The sequence below is a fragment of the Heterodontus francisci genome, chromosome 18 (assembly GCF_036365525.1).
Source record: "Heterodontus francisci isolate sHetFra1 chromosome 18, sHetFra1.hap1, whole genome shotgun sequence".
NCBI lineage: Eukaryota > Metazoa > Chordata > Chondrichthyes > Heterodontiformes > Heterodontidae > Heterodontus > Heterodontus francisci.
Genome location: NC_090388.1, coordinates 42019325 through 42032395, shown reverse-complemented (window position 1 = coordinate 42032395; position 13071 = coordinate 42019325).

Here is a 13071-nt window from a genome sequence, read left to right as displayed (position 1 = left end):
AACATGTCGGTGTCTTCAAGGGAAACAAAAGATCAAAAAAAGGACAAAATTAGTTACATTGACTTATGCCCTGAATTGAAAAATGAACAATTTAGCACTTTCGCAAAAAATGGATCAAAATACAATGTGTCAACACAAACTGCCAAATAAATCAGTTCAGCCTTACAAGTGCATGCTTTTCAGACTCAACAGGATCTTTGTCAAAAAAGTGACATCACATGTAACTTGCATGGACATTTTGCATTTGAAATGCAGAAGTGCATATTTTAAATTTAAATTACTAGTGTACATGTACAAGAAAATTATTCAACTGGCTATTTTAATCATAACTCCATTGACATTCTGTGTGACAAAAGGTTTATTTCTACAGCGGAAAGTAACATTATTTTTAAAACAAATTTATGATCAATGTTTTTAAGTCTACCATAAAGTTAGCTTGAAGGCCTAGATGTTGGCTCACCCCCAACAATGGCAAACATGAACTGCCACGTTGAACCTGTTGGGCAAGAAGACCACGCAAAATTGGTCCTCTTGTGTCATCAAGATGCAAGCGATGTGAATGGGGATGCCACTCATACCCAAGCGACCAGTCGTGAAGAAGGTGAAGGTTGGGTAGGGTGGCAGCCTCCAGCATTCCCTTCAAAAACCATTGGTTTGGTGACCAAACTCCTGAGAAAACTGACCACAACATTCATGCCACACATTATGGTTACTCACGGTTGAATATCGGTAAAGGGCCTGAAATAGCCAATTTGCATAGGCAAAATGGCATGCAGCACATACCCAGTGCAGATTGAGCTCCAAAGATGAAAAGCAGGTGCTGCACAATTCAATTTCTGGCCCAAACTCTAAAAACAGCAAAACAGTATACTGCTATCAGGTGATAGGTAAATTGGCCATTGTAAATTGCCCCTAGTATAGGTAGGTGGTAGGGAATATGGGATTACTGTAGGGTTAGTATAGATGGGTGGTTCTTGGTCGGCACAGACTCGGTGGGCCGAAGGGTCTGTTTCAGTGCTGCATCTCTAAATAAATAAATATCAGCTTTCCTTCAAAATATTTTTGCCCAATCACCTGCAGCAAAATAAACTACTCTTGATCGTAATCTAAGGAATGTACTTTATCCCCAATGTGTTTTTCTCACTCAAATCTGTCTATTTTGACCTGACAGCACAGAAATAGCAGTCTAGATCTCAGCAATCCATCTGCAATGCCACTGTTCACTCTCGTGTCGGTTCTTGTACATGCAGACCATTTTTCTGTTTTCTGGCTACTTTCAAGGAATTGCACACATTCTGCAGCAGAGTCATAAAATCCAATGGGAGTTGATCTGAGCGTAACATAAGTTGTCACATGGTATCAGCTGTTATTCACCGATATGTGCCACTGCCGAGGGTTTTTGCTACTCAAACGTGAAATCCATTGCAAGTCAAGGTGAAGACAGTTCAAAGAGATTTTTTTCCCAAAGATTTAACCGATAGCATAGTTGTCCAAGATTTTATCTCTGTGGACCCCAAAGGGATGCATCATGGAGCCTTTGGACTACACAAAATGTTTCAAGAGGTAGATTGCTGGGGCTTGGGGATCGCATTGAGTTTATCTTGTATATTTAAGTTTATGTCAATATATTTAATAACATTTTATAGTGCCTTATTTACCATTTGAAAAATATCTGGTGGCAACAATTAATGGCAGACCATGACAATGGTACATGTTATCAGAGAAAAACTTCTGCAGTTTTTTTACATCTCCTTGGCTTTGTCAATTACTCAAATGATATTGAGTAAAAATCTGAGTACAGGAATACATCAAACAACCAAAATGTAAGCTTATCAGGTGTTTTAAAATTGATATAAAATAATAGTAATAACTAGAAATGGTATTTTTGTGATTGATGCGTGGGTTTCCTCCGGGTGCTCCGGTTTCCTCCCACAAGCCAAAGACTTGCTGGTTGATAGGTAAATTGGCCATTAGCAATTGCCCCTAGTATAGGTAGGTGGTAGGGAAATATAGACAGGTGGGGATGTGGTAGGAATATGGAATTAGTGTAGGATTAGTATAAATGGGTGGTTGATGGTCAGCACAGACTCGGTGGGCTGAAGGGCCTGTTTCAGTGCTGTATCTCTAATCTAATCTAATCCAAAATCCCCAAAAACCTTGCAACATACTCCGACACTTTTCCCTATCTCTTGCAAGACATACATAACAGGAGACGGCAGCAGAGAACTGGCAAGGAACAGGTACGCTTGCATCACCTGCAGTCCACCATCCTGGCAAAGCCATGGTGCTCACTCCTCCTGCTTCTCTCTGGTTAGACAGAAGATTATGAATTTCCCTCTCCTTGTGTACAGGGCCTCTGTAACCTCCCTGATGCAGCGATGCATGGCGAACTGTGAGATGTTGGAGATGCCACCAGCTCCAGCCTGAACAAAGAACAGCACAGGAACAGGCTATTCGGCCCTCCAAGCCTGCGCCAATCTTGATGCCTGCTGAAACTAACACCTTCTGCACTTCCGGGGCCCATATCCCTCTATTCCCATCCTATTTATATATTTGTCAAGATGTCTCTTAAACGTCGCTATCGTATCTGCTTCCACCACCTCCCCTGGCAGCAAGTTCCAGGCACTCACCACCCTCTGTGTAAAAAACTTGCCTTGCACATCCCCTCTAAACTTTGCCCCTCGCACCTTAAACCTATGTCCCCTAGTAACTGACTCTTCCACCCTGGGAAAAAGCTTCTGACTATCCACTCTGTCCATGCCGCTCATAACTTTGTAAACCTCTATCATGTCGCCCCTCCATCTCCGTCGTTCCAGTGAAAACAATCCGAGTTTTTCCAACCTCTCCTCATAGCTAATGCCCTCCAGACCAGGCAACATCCTGGTAAACCTCCTCTGTACCCTCTCCAAAGCCTCCACGTCCTTCTGGTAGTGTGGCGACCAGAATTGCACGCAATATTCTAAGTGTGGCCTAACTAAGGTTCTGTACAGCTGCAACATGACTTGCCAATTTTTATACTCTATGCCCCGACCGATGAAGGCAAGCATGCCGAATGCCTTCTTGACTACCTTATCCACCTGCGTTGCCACTTTCAGTGACCTGTGGACCTGTACGCCCAGATCTCTCTGCCTGTCAATACTCCTAAGGGTTCTGCATTTACTGTATACTTCCCACCTGCATTAGACCTTCCAAAATGCATTACCTCACATTTGTCCGGATTAAACTCCATCTGCCATTTCTCCACCCAAGTCTCCAACCGATCTATATCCTGCTGTATCCTCTGACAATCCTCATCACTATCCGCAACTCCACCAACCTTTGTGTCGTCCGCAAACTTCCTAATCAGACCAGCTACATTTTCCTCCAAATCATTTATATATACTACAAACAGCAAAGGTCCCAGCACTGATCCCTGCTGAACACCACTAGTCACATCCCTCCATTCAGAAAAACACCCATCCACTGTTACCCTCTGTCTTCTGTGACCGAGCCAGTTCTGTATCCATCTTGCCAGCTCACCTCTGATCCCGTGTGACTTCACCTTTTGCACCAGTCTGCCATGCTGGACCTTGTCAAAGGCTTTACTGAAGTCCATATAGACAACATCCACCGCCCTTCCCTCATCAATCATCTTCGTCACTTCCTCAAAAAACTAAATCAAATTAGTAAGACATGACCTCCCCTTCACAAACCATGCTGTCTCTCGCTAATAAGTTCGTTTGTTTCCAAATGGGAGTAAATCCTGTTGCGAAGAATCCTCTTTAATAGTTTCCCTACCACTGACGTAAGGCTCACCGGCCTATAATTTCCTGGATTATCCTTGCCACCCTTCTTAAACAAAGGAACAACATTGGCTATTCTCCAATCCTCTGGGACCTCACCTGTAGCCAATGAGGATGCAAAGATTTCTGTCAAGGCCCCAGCAATTTCTTCCCTTGCCTCCCTCAGTATTCTAGGGTAGATCCCATCAGGCCCTGGGGACTTATCTACCTTAATGCTTTGCAAGACACCCAACACCTCCTCCTTTTTGATAATGAGATGACTGAGACTATCTGCACTTCCTTCCCTAGGCTCATCATCCACCAAGTCCTTCTCCTTGGTGAATACTGATGCAAAGTACTCATTTAGCACCTCGCGAAGGAAGGAACCTGGAAGGATTCTGAGGCACAGAAATTGCGGGGCATGGTGACCTTGATGGCCACTGGCAGTACCATTCTCATTCTGCTCTGTGGCTACAGATCCGGTTGAAAAGTGACACAGTTCACTCATCACCTCCTTGGGAGATCATAGCCGTCTCAGACACTGCTTCTGGCTGAGTTGGAAGTGGAAGTGCTTCCTGAATATCCTAGGTGGGTATGGCCTTCTAATGAGAGCCCTCCTCCTCCTACTGCACACGGCTTCCCCTCCTTGATGCCTGTGCTCCATCTCACTGTCATACTGCAGCCCAACAGGGTCTGCAACTATGGCCCCCATGAGTGATAGCAGGCTTTCTTCTGACAAATCTTCAAACTCCGCTGAACTCCTTTGTAAAATCCAGCACCACTCCCTTCTGAATCCAAAGACTTTTCAGAACTGCTCCAACAACACAGCTCACAGTACTTCTAGTAACTCTGCAGCAGCAGCAGCAAAGAAAGTCAAAAGCACCGCATCTGAAAGTCCCATGCTGGTGCCTTTAAATGGCACTAGTGGAAGGTTTTCATTAACAGGATCTGTGGCAGGTCAGGAGCCAAATCAGCATTAGGTGCTGAATGACCTCACGATCTGCATGGCTCACTGCATGCGCCGTGCCGGAAATGGCAAGAGATGGATCGGCTGCCATTAAAGGGACTCTAGGCTCCTTTAGCGCTGACATCACCAGCGCTATGGAGCTCAGATTTGTGTCCCCCATACTCTCATATTGAGACTGGCACATTTATGGGTTTTGCAAGTTATTTTTTATGTGAAGGTAACAGAAGAGACTGCTTGTGTTTCCTAAACCTCAGTCCAACATTCATATCAAGAAATATTGGTAGACATATTTTTGACCTGTTTCACAAAATATCCAATCCTGGAACTGTCCAAGAATGTTTATAAACAATGTCTAAGAGAACTTTAGCTGGAGAAAGAAAGTCAAGAGTGAGAGACAGTCACAATTTCCTAAATGGAAAGGTAAATTGGCAGTAATAAATACTTTCACTCAGTGACTCATTAAAATGTGGGGATTGCAGCATCAAATCCCTTAATCGCTCATGGAACAAGATGTGAGATACATCCAGAGTCCACGGCAAGAATAACTGCTTCAGCACAGAAGCCAAAGCAAATATTTTATTACATCTGCAAACATCTTAAAATTGTCAACAGTAAGACTCCCCTAGTGACTCAGCAGGTTTATCTATTGAGTAGCAGGGCCCATTGCGACAGGAATATTCTAGGTTCAGCCTTTAGTCTGTGCTGAATTAGCTGATCTGAACTGGGTTGGCAGTACATAGAAATGATATGAATGGTCTCAGTGTCTTTGGGTTAAACAGGGAAAAATAATTACTGTTGTTGATAGTGCATGGGTAAAAACTGGATCAAGCTTGACTGTGATCCTCTATGTGTAAAGCCTGATTATATTCACTATTCAAGCTTCTACATAAACAATAGCCACTTAGGTGAGGTATTAACAAGGCATGCACCTTGGAATTGTATCCCAGTCAAGAGTGAGCAACTTCAGACAAGAGAAAGAAGAGAAAATTAGCAAAAGAACAGAGAAAAAAAGAAAGCTTGTGACTGTTGTGTTACTTGTTTCTTCACATAAATTTATCAATCACACGTTGATGAATGATAGCAAATACTTTGGGTTCTCTTATTATTGAAGATTCACAACACTTTATACAAATGCAGGAGAACTTTATATATACATCTTACTGGGGATCAACACAACTCCAACACCAGTGTCACATGTCATATGACATCACTTCCCACAGTGATGATGCATATTCACTATTTACATATTCCCTTAAAATTATAGCACAACATCCCCCTTTTTCCTTAAGGAGAATATTACACAGTAAGACTAAGTTACATAACATAAGGTGTCTTGCACTTTAGCATTGTGCTGGTTGTCTTCAGAATGGTCTTCCACATTTTCACTCTCAGAGCTCATTCGCAAATGTTTCTCAACCTGGACAAATTACTCAGAAGTGTCGTTCTGATCTGCCTCCTGAGCATGATTTCAGCTAGTAATGGTAATCCCATGTCTAATGAAGCATAGCAACCTAGAAATCTTGCTTTGTTTCCCTGCATTTCATAATAAGCGAATTAACCATTTGAACCATTCCCTCTGCAAGACCATTGGGACCTAGGATAATGGGGAAAGGCTGTTACATAGTTTATGCCCCACTTAGCACATCTCCTGAAATGGTTGGCTAGTATATTTTGGACCATTATCTGATAGAATCTTTTCCGGTATACCTAAAAGACTAAATATAGCACCCATTGTATTTACTATAGACGTGCGCAATGTATCCCTCAACTGTCTGATGATTGGGAATTTTGAAAAGTAATCTGTGATTATGAGGAAATCGTCACCATGAGTGATGAACAGATCCTCGACCAGTGATGCAATGGGACCTCGTGAGGGTGTAGTGTTTCCCTGTGCTGGTTTGGCTGATGCGCTTGGCACGTCTCACACATCCTCATGGTTCTCTCGATATTGCAGTTAATCTCATGCCAATACAGTTTTCCTCGCCAGGTGTCTCATTCGCTCGATGCCTTGTGGCCCTGGTGCAATTCCGACAATATATCCTGACGAAGAGATTCAGGAACCAGTACCTGTCTTCCTTGAAATATTACTCCTCTTGAGATACCCACCTGATCCTATACGACCAAAAGGATCTTAGGTTGTCTTGAATGTCCTGTGGCATATCAAGCCAGCCATCAACAATCACTCACCACAATGCCTTCAGCAGTGGATCTTTGGCTGTTTCTTCTCTAAGCTGGTTGCACTTGTGCTGTCCAAAGCTCAGCAAGTTGGCATTAAGTACTCTATATCCATACTGTCAACTTGTAGGTCTAATGAAATATCTGCTGTTTTCTTTGGATTTAGCATTCGGCTCAATATATCTAAAGTAACCATCCTGTTCCCTGGTTTATAACAGACTTCACAGTCATACCCTTGGATTTTGATTAGTAATCTTTGTAATCTAGGTGGCGCACTTGACTGAGGTTTACACCATATCATCTCTAACCATTTGTGGTCTGTTCCCACAATGAACCGCTTACCAAAAAGATACGTGTAGAATCTCATAATGCCAAACACTAGAGCAAGTGTCTCACGCTCTATGCTTGAGAAATTGGTTTGTGTTGGTAAGAGACTCTATGAACCAAATGCTATAGGTTTCCCTTCTTGCATATGGCAAGCTCCTAGCCCTTTCTATGACGCATTGATTTCCAAGACTGTTTCTTTTCTTGGGTCTCAGTATTGAAGAAGACTTGTCTTCTCTGACAATGACTGCTTAAGTGATTCAAATATGTGTTGGTGGTCCCCTTGCCACACAAATGGAACATCTTTTCTTAGCAGTTCTCTCAATGATGATGTTGTCTCAGCAAAGTTGGGTATATAGGGTGCTAAGAAATTGAATAAACCAAGAAGTTGTTGCTAATCTTCTTAGCCTTGAGGTGCAAGCATAGATTCTTCATCTTCTTTTTTGCTTGGATCAGGACATAATCCATTTCTAGAAAATCGAACCAAAGAAGTTGATGTGGCTTACATTTAATTCACACATTTTGCTATTAAAAACAAGGCCTTCTTTTCTAGCAGTTGCCATCAACACATGAAGATTTTGATCATGCTCTTCTTTGGTGGTACCCAATACTGCAATGTCATCTGCTATACATACACAACCTAGAACATTTTCAGTAATCCTGTGCATAAGTTGCTGGAATAGATTTTGACTCTTGACTTACAGACAAACCAAATGATAACCTCTGAAAACAATATCATCCAAACGGTGTTCTAAACGTGGTTAGCTCCTGTGATCCTTCTGATAAATGAATGGACCAGTAACCATGAAATCAAAACAAAATGCTGCGGATGTTGGAAATCTGAAATAAAAACAAGAAATGCTGGAAATACTCAGCAGGTCTGGCAGCATCTGTGGAGAGAGAAGCAGAGTTAATGTTTCAGGCCTTCTTCAGAACTTCAGGACCAGTAACCATGTTTTGCACCTAGTTTGGAGAAAAACTTTGCTTCAGCAAATCTTGGATTTAATTCTTTCAATGTCAGAATTTTATGTGGACACCTTTTCCGTGCACAATTTAAATATCTTGAGTCCAAATACATCTGGATTGTGCCATCTTTCTTCAGTCCACAAATGATAGAGTTACACCAGTCACTATGTTGCACACGACAATTAATGCCATTTCATTCAATATCATTTAATTCAGTCTTCATCTTTTCCTGGATGTGTACAATGCACTTCCTAAGAAAGTCAATTGAAGGAATTATATCTTCTTTTAAATGCAAAACAGCATCACCTTTGACGCTCCCCACGGCATTGAACCTGTCTAGGTACTTCAGCTGTAAGGCACAGACTGACTCGAAAGGGTCATTTTTAACATTTTCTTGCACCAATGGTGCATTGTTGATTTCGTGTATGGTCACAATTGTGAGCTCCCTACACGCTGGTAATCTTGCTACTGCCGGACCATTCTTGTTTACCAAGTAGAACACTTGCGATGACCATACAGATTTGTCATAGCTGTGGATTGGTGACCCATTGTAAGATGTCAACCTGGCTGTTGTAGGCTGCACCATTAACTCCCATCGGTCAAGATACGTGTCTTTTATGATTCTTAACGTCAGAATGTTAGCACTAGCTCCGGTGACTACCTTGAATTTGAGCGTGTGTTTGCCTTACTTGTTCGGACATATAATGTAGATTGTAGCAAAAGCCTCTTGCTGTGTGATTGCATCCACACATCGTGCCACATTAATGGTGTGGAAAGCCTGCTCACTTTCAAGGTGAAGAACTTTCTTCACAACATCTACCACCTGGTCTGTCCTGTCATCACCTCATGCATGTGCCTGTGCTTCCATTGACTTTTGGAACACCTCTTGTTGCTCCCAATATGCTGCACACACTTAATATTTGACCATGGCTTATTGTAGCATCTGACCACACTGTCTTGGCCAGATTCCCTACCCTGCTGTTCCCAATTCCCTTTCATACCGCACGCCTTGCAGCGGTCTTGAGACACAGACAATTCCACAGCTTGTGTAGGAGACCACACCGCCCTCAGGATTTATTCTGCTTTGGCACCTTGGCCACTTTGCCAATAGTCGTAGACACACCCAATGCTTGCAAGTATTGCCGACCTGCCACAACGGCTTCATATTTCCTACCATCTTTCAACAAGGTGTTGATATCATACCCTTTCTTCTTTTCCAACAGGTCTCTCTGAAAGGCTTCGATCGGCGTTGAAGCAATGACAAGTTCCATGATCCTCTCTGACAACTCGGCTTCAGAGAAATCACAGTCTCTGCTCTTAACACAGCATCAGCTTACAAACTAATCAATTGACTCCTTAGGTCGTTGTCTCAATGCCTTTAATTGTGAACAGTGGATCCTGAAATTCACCTTCATGCAGAGTTGAGTGTGTTACAGAGCTATACTGGGTCTTTTTGATCCTCATCTGATAGACCTGATGTATTAGTTCAATGGAGTCCCTCGTTTCCAATGGTTATATTAATGTTCACTGTCTGTCTGCCAGGCTCAGTGACGGATAGATCAAAGGAACATAGCTCCATTCTCTGGCAAACAAAGTTCAAACTCGGATTGGATATCTGTGGCCTTCCAATTTATGACAGGAAATTTAGTGGTCATTGTTCCAATATTCCTTGTCTCTCAAGGATCCCTCTGGTTTACTATGGGTTGTGTTTTCTTCGATAGAAATACTAACTGTACTGCAGAACTGCTGTGCCTGCAGCTTGGGTTTTCTCACGCCCAGCCCTGCCATCTGTATTGCTGTAGCTCTGTGGCGCTGCAGCCTGTATCCCGTGCTTTCTCTTTGGGCTCTGCCCACAAAGCTGTTCTTGGCAGGAACCACACCATGCATCACAATGGCTTCACAACCTTTCAGCCTGATTTCAGACTGACTTTCACAGCTCGATCCTGAACCTACTGAATGGCAATATTGACCACCGATATGATTATCCCCTAGTCAGTTACTCACTTTTTTCTCGAGCACTGATCTTTGAGGGTACTTCTACCTCCCGGTTTCTTACTGTAGTGCTTCTGCTTTTGTAGCAGACCACTTGGATTGTCCCAATGTCTTTTTTCTGGCTTCTCCCGACCTTCTGACCATCTCCATTCCGTGATCTCTGCACTGAAGCGATTTTGATTCTCACTGCTACACCTCGACTTTATTTTTGCAACGTGGTCTTCAAAAACGCCAGCTGCTACTATATTGTGTTCTTCAAAAACACACCACTGCCACGATTATGTGTTACTTTGTTTCTTCACACAAAATTACCAATCACACACTGATGAATGGTAATAATTTGGATTATTTTATTATTGAAGATTCACAACACTATGTACAAGTACAGTACAGCTCTATGTCGATGTCTTACTAGGAATCAACACAACCCCAACTGCAGTGTCACATGCTGTATAACATCACTTCCTGCAGTGATGATGCACCTTTACTATTTACATATCCCCTTAAAGTGATATCATATCAGTGACTAGAATCTTGTGTCCTTGCCTTCCTAATGGACTACTGCAAGTAACACAATGCTTCAGCAGGAGTGAGATGTAGGCCTACTGGACACAGGATAAACTAGAAAGTGAGAACTTAAATAGATGTTGCCAATTACAGCATTTCTTGCTCAGAAGGCACAAGTGAAAACAAAACCTCTGATGAGAACAGCTCTATAAAATTCATCAGATTTCAGGTACAATGGGTGATCTTTATTGCACTTGACAAAGAACCACCAATTTGTAATACAAGTGGACATAAGGGAGTAGTTCTCAGACAAACGCCTTGCACTGACAGTAAGCTAAAGAAAAAACAACTGAAGTGCCAGATCATGTATCTACATACCTTTATTTATACAAGTGACATCTGTTTTAGAAATATTCTGTAACAGCCATACAAGGTAATGGCAACAATTATCGAATCATTTTAAGCTTTTTTACAGTATTTTTAAGCACTTATATTCATGTAAAAATGTTATGAAGTTTGATTACAGCCCTTCTAGGAGTACATTAATACCTATCCTGGAAGTAATCTAGGCAGCTTGCTCGTAGTCTCTGGCGTTTGGTTGGTCCAGGGAACAAAAGGATCCTGATTAATAATTGGCCTATTAAATGGGGTCACTGTGTTCATCTGTGATACTGTCTTAGATTCTATCTCTGTTAGACCACACAATATGTCATTTTTATGTTTCCACATCACCTGCACTGTGCCCGAGCAATAGACATTAAATGCATAAGGAATTTTTTTTTTTAGAACATTACAGCGCAGTACAGGCCCTTCGGCCCTCGATGTTGCGCCGACCTGTGAAACCATCTGACCTACACTATTCCATTTTCATCCATATGTCTATCCAATGACCACTTAAATGCCCTTAAAGTTGGCGAGTCTACTACTGTTGCAGGCAGGGCATTCCACGCCCCTACCACTCTCTGAGTAAAGAAACTACCTCTAACATCTGTCCTATATCTATCACCCCTCAACTTAAAGCTATGTCCCCTCGTGTTTGCCATCACCATCCGAGGAAAAAGACTCTATTTATTTATGATTTATTTAAATAGATCTTTTTTAATGTAGGCTAAAATTTTACATTATTATTCAAAATTCATAATTCATCAGGCTTCATACAATATGCAGAAATCCTAGTTACAGTGTATAATTGGAATTCTCTCTGATGCCTCAAGAGATTTGTGGCTAATCCATCAATTTATTTATCAATAGGGGTGGTGGAGTGTCTGCTTCAGGATTTTCCTGTCTGCTGCTTCCCACTTGTTTCAATACCCATTTCAGTCTCTTCCACTTTACAGAGTCCTTCAACAGTCCACTCTCTCTGTAGTCTTGAGTCCCATGCTTAACCGACTGATGTGTTCAGACTTCTAACAAATTCTCCGAGATCTATGTTTTTGTCTTCCTTCAGGAAACCTTAAGGATTTTCCTTCATAAACCCAGATTCTCTTTCCTCTGCAGTGGGAGAAGTACAACTTAATCTTCCTGAAGCCCAGTCTCTTAGGATCATCACAATGGCACCAACTGTTGAACTGGCACAGTGCCCAAATAGACTGGAAGAGAGCCCAAAAAACAAAAATGAAGAAAATATACAGAATGATAGTCAAATAAGCATACAAGAAAATAGGTTAACTGCTGAGAAGTGCATTAAGACTCAAACCCTGATCTGAACAGTAGTGCTGTGGAAGTCAATGTGCTTTAATATAATGATAGTGAGGGAATATGGGCTAATCCATAAAGTGCAGATATATATATATATATTATATATATATATATATATATATATATATATATATGTATATATACACATCAGTTTACCAGAATACATGTGCTTTTGAATTTTGAAGCTTATGAGGGTGAATTTTGTTCTGCCCCTGCAGGGCACCTGACCTGCCCTGCACCTGTGAAGGGCAAGAAGCCACGGAATTTCCTGTCCCGGGCAATTAACATTAGCTGTGGTGTGACCACTGGCCTCAGGGCCTTCCAACTGAGGCTGAATTTGGGTACCTCATGGATGGACACAGAGCGAAGTAGTGCAAGAGGGTCACCAACTAAAACATGAAAAAATATTTTATATTTATTGTAGTGTGGTAGTATTTTGAGATAGTGTTTTGAAATTGTAATTGCATTGTGTATTGTGTACTCTAGAGGCTGCTGTAGAACACACATGCTAGCAAAGGGAAAGTGAAAGTAAAAACAGAATAAAGAAGCCTTTTTGTTCCAAAGCCTACAGTCTCTGTTTCTGCCTCATACCTTACACTAAACTCGGCTAAACCTCACTCCAGTCCCAAGGACATCACATTTATAGGCTGTGAAATTGGGCTCCCCAACACCACTCATGCC